At 49.8% G+C, this 22,070-nt stretch overlaps 1 protein-coding gene across 2 annotated transcripts in view; it reads left to right on the forward strand.

Annotated features, from left to right (window-relative positions):
- The window catches only part of PAK5 (p21 (RAC1) activated kinase 5), a 151,024-nt gene that overhangs the window by 54,103 nt on the left and 74,851 nt on the right, over positions 1–22,070 (forward strand). Inside the window, exon 1 of one of the 2 annotated variants that reach the window (XM_074536602.1) lies at positions 17,629–18,015. The exons of the other annotated variant lie outside the window; for it this stretch is intronic. The gene's annotated coding sequence lies outside the window, so the exon portion shown is untranslated. Of the gene's footprint in view, positions 1–17,628; positions 18,016–22,070 lie in introns of those variants that run through there. 2 annotated transcript variants of the gene reach the window in all.

A 22,070-nucleotide genomic window follows, 5' to 3' on the forward strand; every position in this document is an offset into this window, starting at 1 on the left:
AATGGAAAAATAAATATATAGATAAATTACAGAATAATCAATCAGAATGACTGTTGCCCATTTAGAAATGCCAGTGCTGCCTCCTGTCCCTGGGTCAGCCCCAGCTGATTAAGCACCCCATTCCTCATGTGAGAGATCCTGCATATCTCTGCTGCTGCCACACTGGGCCTTTAACTCCTGGCATCTCTCAGTTGTGGTTTATAAGACAAAATAAATCCTTTTCCCATCACAAACCCTGTATGAGTCAGTATTATCCTGCTTCTGCAGCTGAGAAAATTAGGTCAGACAGGAGGAATGACTTGATGGAAGCCACCAGGGAGCTCTGTGTTGCAGTGACAATTAGGGTGGAGGTGCCCTGGGATAATCAGTTGGGTGCTCATGTTTGCTGCATCCTTCCCATGCTGGAAAAAGCCACTGACATCACTTCTTCTTGTCCTTTGAACCTGCTGGGCGGTGACAAGAATGGCTTATGTCTTGGGTTAAGCACACCTTTGAGTACATTTCTTAGAACTGCCAAATAGTCCAACTTCCAAATTGCTTTCCTGCTCAACATTAATATTAATGCAGATTTTCTGACTTAAACACATGGGCTATTCTTGAGTGTACAGATACCAAATTGACTTAAGCCAGAGAAGAAATCATATTTGGGAAACCCTGAAAATCTTTATTCAGAAGCTTGTTAAATGCAGAGCACAAGTATGAACTGCTAATTTTCAAAATGGACACACTCTGGCTTTTGGCTTCCCATTCTTCTTCCCCAGCACAGTGATGGATGTGCTCTCTGTGCTCACCATAGTCAGACTTTTCTTGAAGGTCAGAGGCTGAGGATTTGAAATTGGAGCCTGACTGCAATTAAATTGCTTTTGCCTGTCAGTGCATTCTGTAGTTCTGTGTACCAGCATAGATCAGAAATACTCAGTGGTCTCTGTTAGAGGTTTGTCTCTGGAAAAGCAAAGGAAGCTCCCTGCAGGGAACTGAGCAGGTAAAACAAACACCCTGCTTTGGGTAAGCTGTTGCAGAGGAGTCTTCCCTACAAAATACCTTTTCAATAACATCAACCAGTTGCAAGTGTGTCAGGTGTCCTTTTCACCTGCAATGATCCAGTGTTTCACCTGAATTACCTTCATTTCTGGTCTCTCTTTCCGAAGCATTGCGGGCAAGCCCCAAAAGTGTGACTTTCAGAGGCCTGACAGCAATAGATTGGGTCTGGTGAAGGTGGTGTTTGTAAGGCTTTGGTTGTGGCTCCAATCCTCTTTCTCCCTACCCAAGGATGGTGTGTCAGTGTCCCTCTCCTCTGGGCTCTGGAGCCCTGCAGTGGCCAGCGAGTGCCCACAGCCAGCCTGGTGGCCCTGCAGAGGCATGGCTCCAGCTGCTCAGCCTCCCTCTCCTCCCGAGGGCATCTTTCTCCAAATGTACTTGCCTGGACTCAATCATTTCACTGGCAAAATCCTAATTGCTCCTGTATGGATGAACTGTAATCTTTCAGCAGTGTTTTTCCAAGCACTGATTTTTCTGGCCCTGCTCCCAGTCAGGCTTTGGTGCCTCCAGAGGGATTCAGCCAAGCTGCCTCCCTGAATCTGCAAGATACAGCTCATAGCCTCAGATAACAAACGCTTGTGTATTTTCATTTTGGTTTTGTACTTTCTGTCTAAAAACATATGCTCCACTGCCTCCTTCTTGCAGAGAGCCCAAATAATCCTCTCCTGCAAGCCCATGTGCAGCTCCTGGCCAGCTGCAAAGCCCAGCTCTCTGTGGGCTGCTGTCAGGAACAAGGCCTCTCTATCTCCCTTCCTGTGCCTCCAGTTTTCCCCCGAGAGCAGGGGAGGTGTGCAGCAGAGCACAGGAGAGCCTTTGATCCCTCACTGCTCGCTGGGTCTATTCCCAGGAAAAGCTGAAGCCATGTCTGCCTGTGCCTCCCATTGCTGTAAGCATGCAGCAGCTCTCCTCAGCCCTTGGCATTCTGTGTTCTTCCTCCTCCTGAAGCGAGGCAGGAGTTGGCAGTGCTGCTGGGAAGTGCAGCACACACAGGCACAGAGGCACCCCTTCCATCTGGGCCCAAGGTTCATGGTGTTGTGCCACAACATGACGCTGATCACTGTAACCACAGAATCTGCCTCTGTGCCTCGTGATTCAGGCCTGAGCTGCTGCCCACAGCTGTGGTACAGCCCACGTGGGCACCTTCACACCCCTGGAACCTCACACAAGCTTTGTCTTCATGTGAGACTGTGCCATTCACAGGAGAATATAATGAAATAGATCTGTGCATCCTTTTTCTGCCCAGATGACCCGAGCTACCCCAGCAGTGCCTTTAGACAGGAGAGCTTGGGCACTGATGTCTTAGCTGGCTGGAGGATCAGATTGGAGGGTGTGTGGTGGAACATCACAGAAGATAGCAGACAGGATGTATCCCTCTGGTTCTGGATCCCTTTAGCTCTGCAGATTTGAGCTAGGTCAGTTAAAACACAGCTTGAAGCAGAAAGATGAAAGAGCTGCAATTAACATCATCAAGCCTGTATTTTCATATGAACAGCAAATGCAAATGTTAATGCAGACAAGCAAAGACCTCTGCCAACCTCTGTGTGTGCTGAAAATTTAGCAAGCACATCAATAAACTGTTTGTGGAGATACCCGTGAATATTTTTGTATTTTAGCCTTGTCATCAGCAACTTTTCAAGATAATTATGTTGTGTGAAATGATTACTAGAGAATGAAAGAGCAGGCTCCAGGGTAGTTTGTCTCTGTGGCTGTTCATTTCTCAGTGATATGAATGATGGTTTTAATCAACAGGTCTGTGTGATTGAATAAATTCCCCTGTCTCATCATTGCTCTGGGTGCGGGCTGTTTTCACCAATAACTGTGTTTTATAACCAGAAACAGCTCTTGCTGAATCCCAGCAAAGAAGAAGACATGTAGGCTGTACATGAGTGCAATTGTGCTTTATGGCTGCCATTTCTAAAGCTGCAAACTATCAGCATGCCCAGACCCCATCAGTGTTAATGAGGACAGAATAACCAAGCCCTTCATTGCCCTACCTGGAAAATCTATGTACACAGGGCTTAATTCAAAGTATGTACAACTCAGTGGGTAGGCTTCTGTTGAAATCAACAGATGTTAAACCCGGCCTACATCAAGGACTTCAGAGCAAGCATCAGCCACTTCACAGCCCAGCAAGGGGGTTTTGAGGCACCCCAGCTGAGTGGACACTGTGGGAATATCAGAGAGGACCGATACAGCTGGGCTGGGAGCGCTGCATTTGTAAGCTAGTGGACCTTAGGGGGGCAGGGGAGGTGTTACTCGGCTGTCAGTGATATTAAGCTAAGATTCTTTGGCTGAGTTTGCCATTCATCTAAAGAAAACTGGTTGTAATTTGCTAACCTTTCAAATGTGTCCATCTGTAATTAAAAACAGCCCCTCCACCGAATAAAAGGATGACTCACATGCAGGTTAAAAATTGGAGCTGAGTATGTATGGTATTTATGTTGGCTTTTCAGCGCCTAATGCTCTAACTTTGGCATTTACTTGGGGTTTGTGTTCTGTTTTTACTTTTTTTCCTGGCAACTTGAGTCAATAGCTCTTAGGTAGAAACTAGAATGCAATTAAACATGCAAATAAGTGGACTTCAGGTGTATGAAATACTATCAAGTGTGTTGGATGCATAAGCAAACCCCAGGCTTATCAAACATGTTTTGCATCCAGAGCTGTGTTAGCAGGTAAGGGTGATGCTACCCACAGCCAGCAAATTGAAGAGGTTTATGGTCTCCATGTTCTGCTTTCACAACCAGCAGCTCTCTGCCTTGTCCCTCATTTCAGTTACTGGAAATAAGTGTCTTGTTTTCCAGCTCCAGATTTACTTGTTCATTCCAAGCTAAACCAGCAAAGTAAGGAGATGCTGTACCTGCTGCAGGTCCCTTGTACTTCACCAAGCTCCAGACCCAAAGGCTTATCAGATGCCCCTGTATCTTTTCCTCCTTGAGACAGGACTCTTAAAGGCTGGTTGTATAAAGGCAGAAGTCAGATACGTTGAGAAAAGGTTAATCATTCACAGTGGCACTGTGGTTAGTAGCCTGGGAATGGAGACTAAGGAAATTGATGTTGATTTTCTGGGGTGCTTTAAATGTTCTTGAAAACTTCCTCTCTGGCCTTCCTGAAACTTTCCTTTCTTGTTTACAGCATCCTAAGGATTTTCCAAGGATGAATTAAAATTCCAATTCTTTAGGAAGGTAAATCTAAGGAAACATATAGAAAAAGTTCTGGTGTTAAACTGTAAACTGTTCACCTGGGAAACAGAAAAGGAAATGGTGCTTTAGCATACAATGCATGCCTCACTGGATTTCACTAAATTGCCCTTGCTTTAGCACTGAGTCGCAGGAGAAATACAGCATTTCACAAAGCAGGTAGACTCAGGAAAACTGTAAATGATTTCTGGGATATTAAATTCACAGAGACTAAGATCTATTGCGCCAGTCTAATTATTTTGAAATACTGCGGGTAAATCAATGGACGTACACTTAACGTTTAATTATAGGGACCATCTATTACTTCCACTGTGTGGGCCAAGTCCTGCTCTCATTTGCAATTAATGAAATCTTCCTACAGGCAGCAATTCTGTGTGAAATGGGCAGCATTTCAGCACTCGTTTGATGATACACGTTGTGACAGAAGAAAAAGCCAGGAGCAGAACACGTGGCTCTTGCTTTCCCACCACTGGCCTAGAGGTGGCATTGCAAAGGTCTCCACAAAAGTCCGCTAAAGAAAAGTACAGCTTCCTTCTCAGTGGTTTTCCTGAAGGAAAGGACCTCTTGGGTCTATGCTGGGTCAGCTGAGCTTCTGCCGTCCAAAATCAATGCAGCATTTATGGCAAATGATGGCTTTTCTCTAATTCACTCAGAATTTGTCACCTTACCTGCTCGCTGCCAGGCTTAGGCAGTGCTGGGAATGGGGGCTCCTGCTCCAGCTGAAAGCTGGGAGACAGGGAAAAGCGAGTGCCATTCCCGATTTGGGGGAAGTATATTGCCCTTGCTTTGTGTTCTCCATGGTGCCCGTTTAGAGATGATGATGGCAGACTTTAAATTGTGACTGATTCCGTTCAAGGCTTGGCACTGTCAGGGGTATTTGTGTGTTTCCAGGCAGAACGTTGCTGTAGCATTTGTTCCCAGCTTGTTTCTAGGTTTTTGTCTGTCTTCCTCGTGAAAAAGATCAGGTTTTGAGCTGGAAGCTCTCAAGAGCAGGGGTTGCTGGCTGTGCATTCTCTGTATGACTAGAAGAGAAAATGGGTTAATTTTATTTCACTGCTAAGATCTCCTGGCACAAGGTTCACCCTGTGCCGAAAATGTGATTCACAGAAGTATATTATCCATCCAAGTAACTCATTAAAGGGAGCAGGTATGACTTGGGATTATCCAAAGGCCCTACTGCCATCATCCCCGCTTTGCTACATGCTGATGTCAGAGCCACCTAAACTGCTGTCTCCGTCTGTCCTGTGGGTCTGTGCTGTGCTGGAGATGGCCTGCCCTGGGACTGCTCCTTGGGGATCCTGCCTCTCCTTGCTCCATGGCCTCCAGGGCAGCTCCCAGCAGACCTGCCCTGCATCCCCCGGCACAGCGGCGCCCTTACAGGAGGGGAAGGCATCTCCCGTTGCCATGACAATGAGCCTGTCGGGATGAGCATTCCTTCCTGCGAGCAGGATTCGGGGCCTAGAGCAGTGCCGTGCCTCCCGAAGGTTATTGGTGCCAGCGTGGGCAGAGCCTGGGGGAATGGAGGGGCAGGGGGAGCTGCTGCTGCCGCCGCGGCCCCTTCCCCGCTCGGGCTGCGAGCGGTGCCGGGCGGTTCTGCCTCTTTGTTCCCCGGCACGGATCCAGCCCAGCCTCCCCTCCCCCAGCACAGCCCGCTAAGCTGGAGCACACCACGGCGGAAAGGGATTAGAAGGGAAAGCCATCCTTGCTGCAGCGAGGGAGAGAGAGCATAAATAAATCAGCGCCATGGAGGGTGCTGTGCCCCGGCTGGGCTCCCAGTCAGAGCCGAGCCCTCCTGTGCGCTCCGGAGCTGCCCGAGGAGCAGCGGCCAGAGCCGCCCCGGCTCGGTCCGGCAGGGCTGAGCCCGGCTGGCCTCGCTGGAGGGAGCTCCTGGGACGGCAGAGCGCCGTGTCAGCCCTGCCCCGGCAGAGCGCAGAGCCACGGACACGGGCTGGCCTTCAGGATGCTTTCAGTGGCTGGTGTTGGCACACGGGTTGTTTCTGTTTAGATCTATGAAGAGTTGTGTTTTCACTCTGTGTAAATTAGTCTTATGTAGGTTGTAAACAGCCTATATATGTCTTGAAAGTTTTTTAAGATTTTTACAAAATCTGACTTTCTTGGAGCCACGTGACTGGGAGCTGGAGGAATGGATTTTCAGGTTGATCAGGGATACAGCATTACACTGTGAATTATCCTTTCCCCCAAAATCTGTCCCATAAACCAGGGCTGGCACTGGCACAGTACAGGGTGGCAGGGGGACGTTCAGCCAGCCTTGACAATTCAAAATAGAGTGAAAAGTTGAGATAAGTGAGCACAGCCCTGTGGGTGAGCCAGAGTGGGAACTGGGACATGCTCCTTGCTGTGGGTTGGGCTCAGTGTGGCTGGTGTCAGTGTCCACAGGTCACCTGGAAAAAACATCCCCAGAGAGAAAGGGCTTCTTGCAAGCATGGGTGGAAAAGCAGCTGGGCATGGGAGGACGGGGGGAGCACTGCAATTAAGCAAACCTGCTTGGTTTGTGCAGGCTTTGCAGCCTTGAAATGTGGGTTAAAACTGGTGAAAGGCACCCAGAGGTGAATGCTGAATAAGGACAATTGAGACCATATCTTCCCTGAGCTGGTTAAAGATTGACTGTGTTTTGGCACTTTCCCTCAGTTCTTGTTTTTATTTGCTCCAGCCACTGGGTGCTGAGCAGTGATCAGCACCCCAAAGGCTGCATCCTTTGTGGAGGGGCTGTCTCCAGAGCACCGGGGGCAGTGGGGCTGGGAGGGGCTTTCAGTGCCTGTACCAGGGAGGGAGACCCCAGGTAACACCCAAACAACACCAGAAAGGGGGCAGTGAAAGGGGTTTGGGTTATGAGGTGTGATCTGTGACCAGAGCTGTGATGCTGAAGGGCTCTCAAGCACAGGCATTTGGGTGTGGTGTTCTGTACAGCCTCGCAATACAAAGAGTCAGGACCACACTCCCCAGAAAATGCTGGGTTTTTCCTGGTGGTGCTGTGCCTGCAGGAATGGATTAAGGGAGGATTCCCTCATTTGGGAAAGGGGGGGAGGCTCCTTAATCCCCAAAGCCTGGATTTAAAGATCCTAGAGAGAGTAATCACGGACAGTGGATTAGCATCTGTTGGGGAGCCTGGCAGGAGAGGGCAACATGGCACTGCCAGCCCCAGGACTGGTCCTCACCCTTGTTTGCAGCTCTTGCCCAGGCCCGTGTCTCAAACATGTTCACTTGGAAACACAAAGTTCACAGAAAGGAAGATGTCAAAAAGAGCATTTCCTCAAGTCATGGATGATTTTCTGCAAGTGAGAAGCGTGTAAAACAGGTCTGGGGCAGGTGACAAATGATGGCAGGGATGTGGTGTGTTTGTTTGTTTTTGTAAGCACCTTTAAAATTGCTCTTGCAAGGCTTCTGCCATCACAAACTGAGCCAGCCTTCAGCCAGAAGAAGAGAAGGAGGAGATGCTTGTCAGTCAACAGAAACTAGCTGGTGTGGGGCCATCCTCATGCTGCCCAGAGGCGTGTTGGCCTCCAGCCATGGAAGAAAAGCCGTGGTTAGTGCCTTGTTTGTGTGGGGAAGCCTGCAAAACAGTTTGTGGCAGTACGGCCCTCATCTGTTACTTAGTGTGGCTCAGCTGTCAGGGAGCAGGACCATGCACTGCTTTTCTCTGAGAATGCCCAGCCCAGGCTTTTCAGCAAGGTCTGACTTATTTGCCATCCCAAACAAAACCTTAAAGCATGCAATTTCCATACAGATATAGCACAAGGGAAGTACTGAGCCTGGCTGAGGCATATTTCCCCTGGGAGATCTTGCAGGAGAAATGGACCATATTGGCTTTTCCAACTGGCCTCAGGTACTGCTGCAGCAGCACATGAGCTCAGCGGTGTGTGTTTGTCTGGCAGGAGGCAGTTGCCTCAAACACAGTGAGGATGTGCTCCCCAAGAGCTCCACCAATTCAAATTTAGAGCTGCAATATTTATTCAGACAGGATTTTGTGGCAGCAAACCTTGCATCCTTTTTGCATCCTCCGTAGTGAGGAGGAAGGCTGGAGCTCAGTGTGACGGTGCCCAGAGCGTGGCCGTGCTGCCTGGCAGTGCCCAGGCTCAGCCAGGCAAGAGCCAGGAGCCGCCTGGGGCAGGGCAGCTGGAGCTGCGGTGCTGCTGCACGGGCCCTGCTTGGCTGCATTCCTGAGAGGTTCCCTTTGGGCCCTCCTGCTCACCTTCCTGCAAGTGCAGCCCTTCAGCCAGCCTGGCTGAAAGCGCAGTGTGACCATCTCCCTTCTCATTCCTGGCCCGGCTGAGGGTGTCTGTTCTCTCCTCTCCTGCCACTGCGCTGATGGAGAGGGGGCTTTTTGTTCTCCTGCCACCAGTGCCCAATGGGAGGCTCTGCTCTGCCCAGAAGAGGGCACAGCTACCCCTGGAGCATGGCAGAGGAACACCCAGGTACTGCTGGCAGAGGAAGCTCCATCAGTAGAGTTTTGTGCCTTTTTTCTTTCCCTCCTGGGTTATGTCTAATTGAATTTGGATAGTAGGGGTTTTGGTTAAGAGGCTGTGCCACTGCACTGGAATAACTGCTCCTATAATTTATCCTTTCAATTTAAATGTTGCCAAGGAGCTGTGCTAGCCCTCGCCTCTTACAGGGAGAAAATCCTTTCTGTTGTTGAAAATTGACTACGTGCAAGTCTCTGAGGAGCAGCACCAGTTTGTACCAGTCCCCAAACAGGAGCAGTGGTCTGAGTCTGGTCTGTAAATCAGGTCAGTGACATTAGCAAGGCAGGAACAGCAAACAGCCTGGTGCTGTTCTCCCGTCTGTGCTCGGAGGAGACCCAGAATGGCACCAGCACAAGGGCTGCAGGGAGAGAACAGGGTGTCTTGGCAAACCTGTGTGTATGTGATAGTCAAGAGAAGCTTTTGTTTTCAGCAGGGGATTTTCCATGGAGCCATCATCCAGAGTGCTCAGAGACAATGCCCAAGAATAGCAGCTAATGGGGCAGGGTGGGAGAGAGAAGGTGAACAACTTTTTATTGCTACCATATGCTTTAAATCCCTTCAGCTCTCTTCCTATAGCCAAAGTTAGGATTTTTTTTTCCATTGGCAATTTTTATGCTGTTTCAAAAGAGCCAGATTAGCAAAGTGAAACCAAGGAAGTAACTGCTTGCCCACTCCTGGGATGCCTTCCTGCTCCTGCCTGCTCTCAACATCTCATCAACTCACCCTGCCAGCTTCAGGCACCTCCCTGGTTTCACCCTCGCGGTCAAATCAAAGATAGAGGAGTCCTCTGCTCAGAGCAGAGACCACCAAGATAAGCCCAGGAGGTGTTATTCCGATCTCAGTGCACACCCGGAGTGCTGGGGAGCATGTGCTGGAGGGAGGAGATGGATCCCAGCCTGTGGGGGAGAGGGCAGTGTCTGAACTGCTGCGCTGGTGTGAGCATCCTGCAGGCCCCCTGCCCTGCCAGCAGAGCTGGAGCTGACTTTTCAGTCAGGGCACTGCTGGGAATGGAGGGGGCAGACTTGGCAAAGCATGATCCTGTTTGCTCTGATCACTAAAGGTCACGAGGTGGCTCCGTCTGTCAGTGGGAGGAAATGAACTCTGGTATCTTCAGCAAACTAATTTCAGGCTTGTACTGATTCCCCTTTCAGTTTAATTTAATCATCTTTGGTGTCTGATTCTACAAACACGGCTTTGTACTGCTAAACCTTTGCTGCATATTAGCTGAGAGGCAGCTGGAATTTGAATTTGATTTGAGTATAGTGGGAAACCTTATATTTAGCACTTGGCAAATCTCTCGAATGCAAGAGCACATCAGTTTATAAATGCAGGTTGCTTTGATCAGTGCAATTTTGGAGGCTTAAGTATGAGAGAGAGAATATAGGCTGGGTACTGATACTCGTAAAGGAGGAATAGACAAGTATTCCACCAGGTGATTGGAATGACATTACAATATCAGCCTACCTGGAATTTGGTGCAAAGGATTGTTTGTAATAGAAAAACGCCTTGGGTTACAAAGTCCTTGCAATGCAGTCCTTTGTAGCCTGCAATGTCAGGGTCAGGTACAGAAACACTCAGGTGAGGGGGCTGAGGACAGCCAAGAATGGCCAGAGCTGGACCGACCCAGGGATTTAGTGCAGACCAGGAAATGAAGAGAAGCTGAAATAGCAGTGAGATAAATGCCTGCTTCCATCCCTCTTCTCTCTTGGACAAAACCCCTGCTGGCTTCTTTGCCATGCAGGATGCCAAACTAAGAGTCACTCTTGGCATTAAAGCACGTGTGGGATGCAGGGTTTTGCCATATGTTCCAACAAAAGCAAGTACTTTAGTTTGCAGTTTGGGGCTGGAGCTGGAGGCATTCCCAGTGATTGCCTCTTCCGAGAGCTCATGTCCTTTGGAACCTGTCCCGTCTCAAAAGGAGCCACCTCTGAGCAATTCCCAGCAGCTGCCACAGGCACATGGACCCAGCTGGACATTCTGGGGTGCCCCCTGCACATCCTGGGGCTGCTCTTAGAGGGAGGAGTGCTTGGCACCTGCAGGGGGGCAGCAGGGGCTTTAGCAGCTGGGAGGCTCATCTGTGGGCTTGTTGCTTCCCCAGAAAGACTTTGATTTTTAGAGGGAGAGTTCCCTTTGCATAGGAAAAGTGATTGCTTCCAGACCTTAGCAGTATGTGGTATTAAGGAGCTCAGGCTCTGCTCCCAGCAGTAACAGTGACTTTGCTCTTCAGAACAGGGCAGAACAGGGAATGGATCTTCAATGAAAATATTATCAATGGTGTTGTGGGCATGATAATGGAGCCTTCACCACCTCCCAAAAAGCAGTGAGATGAAGAGGTGACCCTTCCTATGGCTTCTGCCAGCTACTGGCTTCCATGAAATACCCCATCGCTTTGATTTATTGACATGCAGTTAGTTTTCACAATCAGGCAGCACTGTGAGTTCAGATGTTCTGGAGCAGAAATGGAGATGGATTATCCCCACCTCCCGTGTGCTGTGAGGAAAGGAAAGGCTGATATTTTCAAAGCACTGCTGCGAGATGGTGCACTGGCACCTCAGCCCTGGGGGTTGCTCGTTCTCTGCTTTGGGCTCTGGCTGCCCTCCCTAGATGGGGCTCCTTGGGGAGCTTCCCCAGGAGATCTGCAGGGTTTGGTCTGTGCGAGTCCCAGCATGGCCCAGGGACCCAGCCTGGAGATGGAGCACCCAGGCCTTTCACAGGGCCGCGAGCTCACGTCCCACTGTCAGAGCTCCTTCCAGCCTGGCATTCCGTCTGCTCCACAGCCCAGCACATCACCGTGGCCCAGTGAGCGCTGGGGACGCTGCAGCCATTGTTCTTATCATGCCGCAAGTAGGAGTTTTTGTGTTTTTCAGATTTTGGGCTGTTTTGGTGTGTAGTTCTGAGCTTCATATTAAGGGATGTAAGCTCTCTTCACAGAGCAGGGAGAAAAATGATTCCTTCTCTAGCTGGGGGCCAAGGAAAAATGAGGCAAATCTCAGGCCCAAGAGCACAAACACTGTGGGCTGGAGGGAGAAAAACAAGCAGGGTGGGACTTGATAACCTAAAGCTGTATTAAATAGTGTAGTTTCCTGTGGCCCTAACAGCAGGCACAGGAATGTTCCCAAAATATTCAGGAAGTTCTTTTCTCTCAGAATTGCAGGTCTGACTAAGATTATCAAAGATACAAAGCCGCTAAAGGGCACAGTAAGTGCTGGGGCATTTTGATTTCCAGCGAACTTTTGGCTTGTTACCTATTGCAGAACTTCCCAGAAAGTATGAAATGTAACCTTGAGGTCAAACAAGAACTTTTTGGAGCAATGCTATTTTTACTTCTCTCTGTTTCATGTAGGCAAACACGTGCAGCACAGACCATCAGTCCTGATGAAGTGCCATTGTTTAATACTGGAAAAATGCACATTTGATCTAGTCTGCATTTCCTAAAACCTGTGTTATTGATTTGACAATATATTTTTCCTCAGACAAAAAAATTCTGCAGTTATTTATTCATTCTTGCCCCTTGGAGAGCTCGCTACCATCTGTTTTTCTTGGCTTTGCATTACCTTATTTTTTTCCACTTGTTCTTTTCCCACTGTGCACTACTGAAGGACTATACTATACATTATCTCATAGCCAAATTATGCAGGGTATTGTAAACATGTTGTAAACTTTGCCAGCTGCAAAGTCAAGGGCTCTGAGAGATCTTGCTCAGTACTGGAAATGATCTTTGAGGAAAGAAGGCAGCTTTTGGAAGCACATTTGCAGGGCAGTGTGACAGAAAGGTGTAATAGTGCTTTTGCAAAATGCTGGGGGGAGGAAAAGGAGCAAACCCCTTTGTTCATGGATCCCAAACCTTAGTGCAGAGGCTGAGAAGTCCCTGAAACAGGGACTGTGTCCCTGAACCTGAGACACAGCAGGACTCTGGCAGCTGGGACAGCCATGTGAGCCTGATACAGTCCCACTGCAGTCCTTTCAGGCAGGACAGGACAGGACAGGACAGGGCCATGCTCAGCCATCTGAGCCTGATACAGTCCCACTGCTGTCCTCTCAGGCAGGACAGGACAGGACAGGACAGGACAGGACAGGACAGGACAGGACAGAACAGGGCCATCTCAGCCATGTGAGCCTGATACAGTCCTACACTGCAGTCCTCTCAGGCAGGACAGGACAGAACAGGGCCATCTCAGCCATGTGAGCCTGACACAGTCCCACACTGCAGTCCTCTCAGGCAGGACAGGACCATGCTCAGGGCACATCGCAGCACTGAAGCTCCTGCATGGTCCCAGAGCTGTCTCTGGAGTTGGAGCAGCCACGTCCTGGGAAGATGCAAACCACAGAGCATCTTGTGCTCTGCCTTGCATGGTTGGGCCCATTGCTGCCCTCAGAAGTAAGAGTTGAAGGGCAGGAATCACAGGTGTGTGAGGATAAGTCTGTGTAAATATCCCTAGTTATAGACCTTTGTGTATCTTTTGATCATTCAGCAATGAGAATGTTGGCAGTAACAATACCAGGCATAGCAGAAATCATGGCTCAAGAATATACAATCACTTTAAAACTCCCTTTATGAAATGTACCTGTTCTCTCAGTCTGTCCTCTGGTGACTGATGTCAGTTACAGTGAAGGTCATGCCTTCAGGCTTTCATGCCGTGGTACACTTCCCAAAAGGGCAGAGATCTCTGTGGGAGACACCGCTGGGGCCCAGGAGCGGGCAGTGCAGCAGGGAGGAGCAAGCAGTGCAGAAATGGAGGGGACTGTCACCCCTGCTGACAGAGAGACAGGCCATGGGGCTGCACCAATGCACCCCAGACTACTTGGAGAGGAGTCAAAAGCAATGTGGATAATAGGACCATGGGGAAGAGCCTGTTTCAGTGCATGTTGGACATGTAAAGTTCTGGTGATGCTCACACAGCCCTCAGTGAAATGCAGGTGTCTCCATTCTCTATACATTCCTAGTGAATGCTGTTGGGCTTGGATTTACACTGACAGGGAAAGCAAAGGCACCTTATGTTTAGAGGAGATCTGAAGTGCAGTTATGAGAGTCACTGTTCTGCTCCCAGAGGAGTGGCCCTCAGAGAGCATTGTGGACAGAGGCCAGGGGCTGCACAGGAGCACAGGAGCTGGCTTGGCAAAGGCCCACCCTGCCCTGCATCCTTCACCCTCCTCCCGCTGCAGCAGCCTAGGACCTTGAAAGGCTGCTGCCACCAACACCAATAGCTGGACAGGGCGTTCGTCTGCATTGCTTGGGGAATTCAAACCTGTCTGTTTAATTATTCCAGCAATACTTCATCTTCCTCTCCAATGGTTAGCAAAAAGGATCACCAGTTCAGCTGTACTTACATAACGTGGCTGTGAATATCCTATGACTTATTGCCCTATCCCTGATCTTTTCACAGGGTTAGGAGCTTAGGGGTGAAGAATTGCTTGGCTGGTTAAGATGCATTTCTTTTTGCAAAGGATGGATGATGCTCTTCCAGCCCTGGAAGTATTCTTGTGAAAGTTATTTTTTCTCTACAATCTTTTATTACTATGATGGGCCTATGTTCATAGGCTTGCACTCTCATTAAGAGGCATAGATTTAAATAAGGGGCTTTAATCAACAATTTTCATCATGATTTAAATCAGCTAGCAGGAAACACAAAATTGATTATTTAAATTAATCTTGCTCTTCATTTGTAGTTTTAAATTATTTTCCTAAGGAACAACTGATACTTCCTCACCGGAGCCTGGTACTCTTTTTTCACTTGTGATCAGGATATGCTATTACCATATTTATTTAAGAATCTGCATATTAAGTCTAAAGGTACTTAACAATTTTCATTTATGTGACCGATGACTGATGCCTCCACTCCGTGGCTTATTTTAATGTTCATGTTAAGGTGCACTGCAGAAAAAAGTAACATTCATTAGTTACTAATCACATACTAATCCTAAATATGATGGAGGGATGGGCAAGGGGAAGGACACAGGTATCAAAACTGATTCTGCATTTGAAATGGACATCTTGAACACAGGAAATATTATCTCTGACAGCAGGCTGGGGTGTTTCTAATCACCAAATCCTTATAAAGACTCATATGGGAGAAGGTGCAATCTCCTGTTCCCTTTTTGTTTTCAACCCCCAATGATTTTCTCAAATTGGAGTGAACTGAAAGGAAGAATGTCTTTTTGTGCATCCTGAAAAGAAATGGGTCTGTAGGAAATGGGCTTAGAGTCTCAAAAATCCCCTGCTCCACTTGGTTCAGCAAACACTTCAGACACTGCAGTGGCTTGACTTAATCTAAAACTTGTAGAGGTTAACTGCTATTTCTTTTAGTATTACAATGAAATTTAGGCCATAATGTTTAGTGCCACTGGTTCAGGTTTTAAATTAAAATTATCAAATTTTAAATGTATAACAATAAATATAAAAAAAAATAATCCTGCTCTCTGATTTATCTGGGAAAGGGACATGTTGTATTTTTATCTGCCTTTAATTTGCATCAACTCTAGCTCAGGGCAGTTGCAATGACTCGAGGAGCCATATTTCTGATTCATACCATTGTGTGTAAGGTAAAAGCAAAATGAACCTTTTTGAAAAGTTTTGGGTATATCTGTTTTTCAGACTGAAGGTGTTAGATAGTCACATTCATCCTTAGGGTAATTCAGCTGACTTCAGTGGAGGAACTAATGCCCAAGTTAGAGACGTGGTTTCTTGTTGGCTTCAGCCATGGAGACAGAGAGTCCAGGGCTCTCTGGGAATACAAGGATGGATTTTCCTGTGCTGGTGGATGATCAGCCTCCCTTCCGTGTGAGTCTCTGCAGGTTCCTGCTACTGAGGCTCTGTGCCAGACGTTCTCCCTGCACCCCTGGGCTGTGGAGGGGTTTCTGCTCCCTCCCTCCCTCCCTGTCACTCCTGGAGTGGTGCAGTGCCTCCCTCCTGGTGCTGCAGCTTGGCAGCCATCAGCCCATTCTGCCAATTCCTGACACAGTTTCCTCCAAGTCACGCTTGAGACTAAAGACAAAACAGCCAAGGCTTGGTTTCTGTTTGTTGCCCTGCCAGAAGCTGTGTGCAGCATGCCAAGATGTGACATGCAGCACCTTGCATTGCAGACACACACCACTCATGCTGACTCAGAGCAGGGAAACCCTCACTGCCTTGTCCCACCTTATTGCTGCTCTCATGCACCAGGGAAAGGCTTCAGCTTTGGGCTGAGGTTTAAAACCAAGGTGTGGGGAATTTTCCCTTAAAGTTTTAGCCTGGCTTGGGATTTTCTGGGGAGAGGTTGGGTGTTCAGAGTTTTTACCAGAGCCTGAATGTTCTTTGGTAGCTGCTGATTCCAAATGATGCTTCTGGCTGCAAAACCCACTGCAAAGAAATGGAAACCAGGAGCAACAGAGTCACTTCAACAATGGCACCCACTCAGGGTGACCCCAGCCAGCCTGTCTCTGAATTCCACATCTAGGAGGTGAAAATTATGGCCCAGGGTTTTGAATAACTTTATGCTGTATTTTGGGCTGTTTGTGCTGGTGTGTGGCCCAGGTCCCTCCCAGAAAGCAGAGTGGTGCCCCTCCCGCAGTGCCATGGGCAGGGGCAGAGGCTGGAGCAGGAGCTCGGCCATCCCAGCAAACAGTGACACCGCGTGCTGGGGAGAGCCAAGGGAGCTCCTTTTGTCTCAGCATTATGCAGAGCAGTGATGGAGCAGAACATGAAAACAGCAGAAGCAAGCACTGCTGTGATGGGTAATGGATGAGCACATTTCTGATGGATTTGTTGTTGTTGTTGTTATAGGGTCTTTCATATGTGCAAAACCCTGTTTGGGCCTTGGATGCCTTAGTGCTGTGAGAGCCTCAGCCTCAGCACATCCCTCTGCCTGGCCCAGCACATCCACCCCACACAGCTCCAATGCACCTTTGTCTTCAAGCTGTTCCTGTCGAGTCCTCTCTGCTCCTGCCACACAGAGCGCATGTTAATGCAAACAGGCATCAAAGAAACCAGAAATGATGTGCAATTCAACATCATTAACTATGAAATCACTCCTCTCCCATGCAGGGCTGTATCAATCAGGTCAGCTTTGGGTCTCTTCTTCCCAGGAAGCCTGTGCTGCAGGTGCCTCTGAAAAGCACTTTGCTGTTTGTGCTTAGTGTTTCCTGACAGGGAGGCTTGTGGTCATCCATGAGCACACACCATCATCTTCCTACTGATTTAGCATGTGGAAGGATGGGTACAAACCTTTATTAAAGGCAATCTTAATCTTTCTCATGGAACATTTCATAAAAATGTAGGCTTAGAGCAGCTTTCAGAGGCAGCCACAAATTGCCAGCAGTAATACACCAAAATTAGATGGGCTAGATGGGGTTTGTCTGTTGTCATCTTCTGATTGCTTCCTTCCATGACTTGCCTTAACCGGATTTGTCCCTTAGCACCTGACCATTGTCTGGGGAGAGCTTACAGGTAACAAAACACACTGGCACGGTTGTTTTTATATTTAAAAAAATGTAATAACTGAGGTCCAAGTTCAAAAAGCAGTGGGTGGGTGAATGGCTGCAGAGTTGGGGTGCAGACGAATGGATGTGGGTAGGAGTGTGGATTGGTACATGGGCAGGTGCATGTATTGGTGGACGGGGTACATGATTTGGCTGTGGATGAGTGCACAGGTGGGTGGCTGCATGCATGGATGCATTGGTTGGTGCATGACCGGGTGGGTGCAGGAATGGGTGTGTGGGTGCCCAGGTGCGTGGGTTGCTGCAGGAATACGTGGGTGATACATGGGTACATGCACGCACGGGCGGGCGCACAAGCTGGTGCCCACATGGCGGGGGCAGGCACGGCTGTTTGGGGGCAGGCGCCTCGGCTGGTGCAGGAGCGGGCGCTTGGGCGGGCAGGTGCACGGGGCGGTGCAGGGATGGGTGGGCGATGTACGAGCGCACGGTGCGTGCAGCGCTCGGTGCGCGCAGGGGTGCCGGGGCCGGTGCGGACGCGGTGTGCGCCCGTTGGGGCGGCCGGCGGACAGCCGGCCAGAGCCCCGTGCCGTGCCGTGCCGGGCCGTGCCGCGCCGTGCCGTGCCGCGCCGTGCCGGGCCGCGCCGCACAGGTGCGCAGCTGCCGCCGGCCGTAGCAGCGCGGCCCCGGCGCTCCGGGCGGGGCGGGGCTGCGGGCCCGCTGCGGGGGCGGCGCTGCGCCCGCCCGGCTCGGCTGGGCTCGGCTCGGCTCGGCTGGGCTGGCACGGGGGCGGTGGCGGCACCTGCGGCCGCGCCGTGCGGAGCCAGCGGAGCCGGGCCCGGATGTAGCCGGAACATGGCGCTGGGGGCGGCGTGACGGCGGCGGCCGAGGTAGGCAGGCAGGAGGGGAGAGAGGGCGGCGGGGCCGGGGCGCGGGCAGCGGCTGCCCCTGCCCGGGGGCCGCGGGAGCCGGGGGCCGCCCGGAGCCTGGATCCCGGCGCTGTGCGCTCCTGGCAGCGCCGCTGCCCGCAGACAAAGGCACGGCCCGGGCATCCCGGCCGCACCTGTGCGGAGCGGCACGGCCGCGGGCGTGCCAGGGCATCCCGGCTCCTCTCCGTGGATCGCCGTAGCTGCTGTTGCTTTTGATAGCTCGCCGGGGTTTCCTACAACAATGGCTTTTCTCTTCTTTTTTCTTTTTAAGCCATTTTGCTTTTTGCCATTCCCCCCCCCCCCCCCCAGAAGTTGCTCCCAACTTTCCGCGAATATGATGTGCTTTTGGGTTTCCCCCAGGGACAGGTGCCCAGAGAGCCGTGCAGACGCTCCTCGAGATGCTCCTACATGCGCCCCTATACCTCTACTCCCTCTTTTTTCTTTTTTTTTTTTCTTTCATGTAAAGGGTTAGAAATGCCTGCAATCTACTCCGCTCTTCTTTCAGTGAGCGTGAGCCTCGGATCATCGCAGCTGAAGAAAATGAGCTGCATATGACTGCTGTGCTCGAATAACACTCCAGCCTCAGGCCAGGAGAGGTGGTTTTTTCATGGTATCGATCAGACCTTGAGAATTTTTTACCAACCCGCCAGCAGCACACAGGCTGCCTTTCTTCCTCTTTGTTACATACCAGCCCTCTGCTAACAGAAAGAAACAATGGGATTTTCCCCCCCCCAATTTATTCAGTGTTATATCTAATGGGCTGTCATTGCCAGTAAGGATACAATTCCCAAGAACTTGAGAGGGGCCAGCAGTGACACTCCTCTGCTAGTAGCCTTTCGCGTTCATTTTAGAATTTTTTATGTGCTTTAGCATTTGTGAAATGAAGGAAACGAGTTGGTATCTGTGTTGAGAACGATCTCTGGTCCCTGCTGCCCAGACAGCACCAAAGGAATCATTGCTGCGAGTGTGTTGCCTTTATTGTGCGGTGAAACTTGCGCTGCGCTGCTGGGGGTGCAGCAGGGAGCAGCCGTGCTGCCCTGCCCTGCCCTGCCCTGCCCTGCCCTGCCCGCTGCCGCGGCCGGCACTGGGGCTGTCTGCACGGAGCATCCCTGCTGCTGCTGCTGCTGCTGGGGACAGAGCTCTTGGCTCGCCGGCTGGCGGGGTGGCTCTGGCTGTGCAGAGCCACACGCAGGGTGTTGCAGAGGTGCCGGTGGGTGTAGTGCCGCTCCTGGGGCTCCCTGGCCCTCTGCCCCCCCAGGAGCTGCGCGGGAAACTGGGGAATCTCCTCTGGTTCACGTTGAGCTTCACAAAATGGCCCTTTGCCTTGCTCTTTTTCCTGCCCGTGCGTTGCTGTTTCTGCTGTGTGTGGATTGCCCGTGGTGAGCAGCTGCTCTGCTGGGTTTCAGGTGGCAGTGAGGGACCTGGCTGCGTGGGGCAGGGCGCTGGTTTCAGAGCTGCCTGTGCCAGCTAAAGCTTTGGGAGTTACTCCTTGTGGTTCGCCTTACTGCCTATTGCTGTGGCTTAGTCACTTTTCTTTGGCTGTAGGTCATTTTAGGTTGATGAAAGGTCCTTGCTCAATGTGGAATTGTGTATTTATGCTAACAAATGTATTAATTGGAGATAAATTCAGTAAAAGCATTGTTTTAATCAAGGGAAAGACTCACATGTCTCGTGTTGAGAGTGCTGAAGTTAAACTTTTTCCTTTCTCCTGCTTCAAACATGGTTTGTATCCCAGTGAGACCATGATTTCTAGCTGAGATGAGTTTTCACCGATGATCTGAGTCCAGCCTGCCATAGTCCCACATCCCTGTTGAGCAGGAGCTCGGGGTGCTGTTGCTCACCTCTGTTTCACCCTCACTCTGAGGAAGCGAGAGCTCACGGGTCATGGTGTGTGTGTGTGTGTGTGTCCTCAGCTGGAGGGACTGCTGGGCCAGGCTTCGCTGGGCAGCCCAGGAGCTGTTCCACTCTGGCAGGCAGTGCCACTGAGGAGCCCTGGCAGGCCTGTTGTGGAGAGCCCTGGTAGGAGTCATCAGCAAATCCCCTGTGGAGCCAGACCTAGTCAGTCCCATCGCTCCTTTGATTCCCTTATTTCTTTGGCACCTCTCTTTGCCTCCCAGTGGCTTTTCTGTTTGTTTGGGGTTTTTTTCCTGGACATCTTCATCCATCATGAATAGTCACAGTAAGTCAGTGTTTGATTTTCAGTGAGTTCTCAGTATCCCAATGGCTGATTCTAAAATGGAAGCGTGTAACAAGCCAAGTTCCTGCAAAACATTTTACTTCCCCATTATTATTTGCCAGTGTAACAGATTTTGGCAACTCTTACTCTGGAAACTAATATTTGGGAAGTACAATGCAATGTAAGAGATTTGCTCCCCAGTGTCAGCTCCTGCTGTCAGTCAGCTGAGAAAAAACATCTCGTGGTAGTTAATCACAACTCTTAGTTTGGCTTTGCCTTGTCAGTGTCACTCCTGACCCCAGATTTGCTACTGACATAGGGGAGACAAACTGTTCTCGTTGGCATCAGCTGGGGCGTGCAGCTGGGGTTTAAAGCTGGCTTCTAGGAGAGCTCCAGCTCGTGCGGCGGGAGCCCAAGAGGTGATGCTGGCACAGATCTGTCAGGGGCACAGGTGGCAGCTGCTTCAGGGATGGATGGAAAAAAGAGCTGCAAAGACAGAGCAGAAGAGCACCTGCATCTCTGCTTCTCCTTTCTGATCACCCTCACATCTGACACCTAAATCCTCTTCCTGCTTTGAAGCTGCTCCAGTTAGGAATCTGAAGTGTTTGGCATCTACTTGTTCAAAAACATAAACTGGCTCTGGTTTTACCGGTTTACTCTGCAAAAGCTCCAAACACGAGTGTGGCATGTGCCGAAACTGCCACAGGTGTGTGTGGGTACAACAGCTGAGAAGGTTCAGAACCATAAATCCCAAACAAAACCTTTCTTTTAAATACCTGCTTGGGATATCCTGCTCCTGGCATTAGCATTGCTGACTCATGGTGCTGTTTGACTGTCCTGGAGGCGTTTTTGGGACTCTGTCTGCTTTGCTCCTTGCAGAAGTCAGAGCAGTTTGTTTGTTGCATCTGCTGCAGGGTTTGGCCAGGTTTCCCCACATTTGGTGAAAGCTGAGCAAAACCTCTGTTGTCAGGATGGAATGGTGTGTGATTGCAGCCAGGTGAAACCAGACAAGTGATGATGGATATTTCAGGTGGTTGATAGCCTCACACCTGTAGGGCCTACACTTTCTACCATCCTTCAGTTATACTCTTTATTTTTACCATTAATTTTAATCTCTTGAACGTACTTGTCTTGCTACTCTCAGTAGCAATTTGAAGCCAGAAATGTGTTTTAAACAACTGTTGGTAAAAAAATTGGGTGGCATGACCAACAGAGCCTTGGTTTTGATGGCACCTTCCCTTGTAGCTTATCCAGTGTCTGATACAGGTTTATGTGTTGCTCAGTAGGAGCTTCATAGTGTACCTTCCTTCTTTCTAGATACAAAGCTTGATATGTTTATGACAATTTCCCCCAACTGCATTCAGCTGTGATGGGTGGTGAGGTGTGCCAGAGCACTCCCTGATGCACAGCTGCATTCACTTTATTATCAGGGAACAGGCTGAAAGGGGGAATGATCCAAAACCATTAACAGCTGTGAACAAAACCCCAGTTAGTTCTGCCCGTTCAAAAGGCAGCTCCCTTCAGAGCAAATTTCAGAGCACTTTAGTGGTGTTTAATGTTCAGGTAACTCTAATTAAGCCTTTATTGCATTAGGCCACAGAGATTCACTGGGGACTTGGCTGTTAGTGCCAAGCTAACGGGGTGCTTCAGCCTGCATGTCACCGAGCCCAGGAGGACTCAATGTTGCATTTGGGGGTCTGTCCCTGTGACAAAGAAAACAAAATATTTCCTCTGCAATTACATGTTAAATTTTGCTTGTTTTGTTTTTTTTCCTGGAGAGAAAACAACTCGGGTCAGGACTGCGGCCAAGGCTTCTGGTCTAAGACCAGCCACAGTATTT

This window comes from Zonotrichia albicollis, chromosome 3 (assembly GCF_047830755.1).
Source record: "Zonotrichia albicollis isolate bZonAlb1 chromosome 3, bZonAlb1.hap1, whole genome shotgun sequence".
NCBI classification, from domain to species: domain Eukaryota; kingdom Metazoa; phylum Chordata; class Aves; order Passeriformes; family Passerellidae; genus Zonotrichia; species Zonotrichia albicollis.